This window comes from Mixophyes fleayi, chromosome 9, assembly GCF_038048845.1.
Source record: "Mixophyes fleayi isolate aMixFle1 chromosome 9, aMixFle1.hap1, whole genome shotgun sequence".
Taxonomy (NCBI): domain Eukaryota; kingdom Metazoa; phylum Chordata; class Amphibia; order Anura; family Limnodynastidae; genus Mixophyes; species Mixophyes fleayi.
This window is the reverse complement of record NC_134410.1, coordinates 126,702,290-126,702,701: the sequence shown is the minus strand read 5'-3', so window position 1 is coordinate 126,702,701 and position 412 is coordinate 126,702,290.

The window sequence follows — 412 nt, the reverse complement described above, 5'->3', positions numbered from 1 at the left end:
TTTGAGTATCTTCTTTTGCGAGGAGTTGGTTGACGGTAAAAGTCATATATATAACGGTATTAAATGGTCATACATACATTTGCCAGAATATTAAGGAGATTGAAACCCAAAAGGAGGTAAAAATCCTTTAACAGACACGTGAGCGGAATTCCTTCAATTCTGGAAACTGAATGGAGAACACACGTCTACACTTGCATAGCAAAAAAAAATATCCAAAAAGTAGACCCAAAGAATGGAACAGACTAGACGCACTCTATAAATTCTATGTTACTCGGGTTGTTTCTGTGTTTAAAGCACAGGGTGCCTTTGCCAGATTGGGGGGTACCTTTTCCAGATTGGGGGGGTACTTGGGCTGCCAGGACAACAATCTGAAGAACATTCACGTATAAAGGAGATAATCGGATGAGTTACA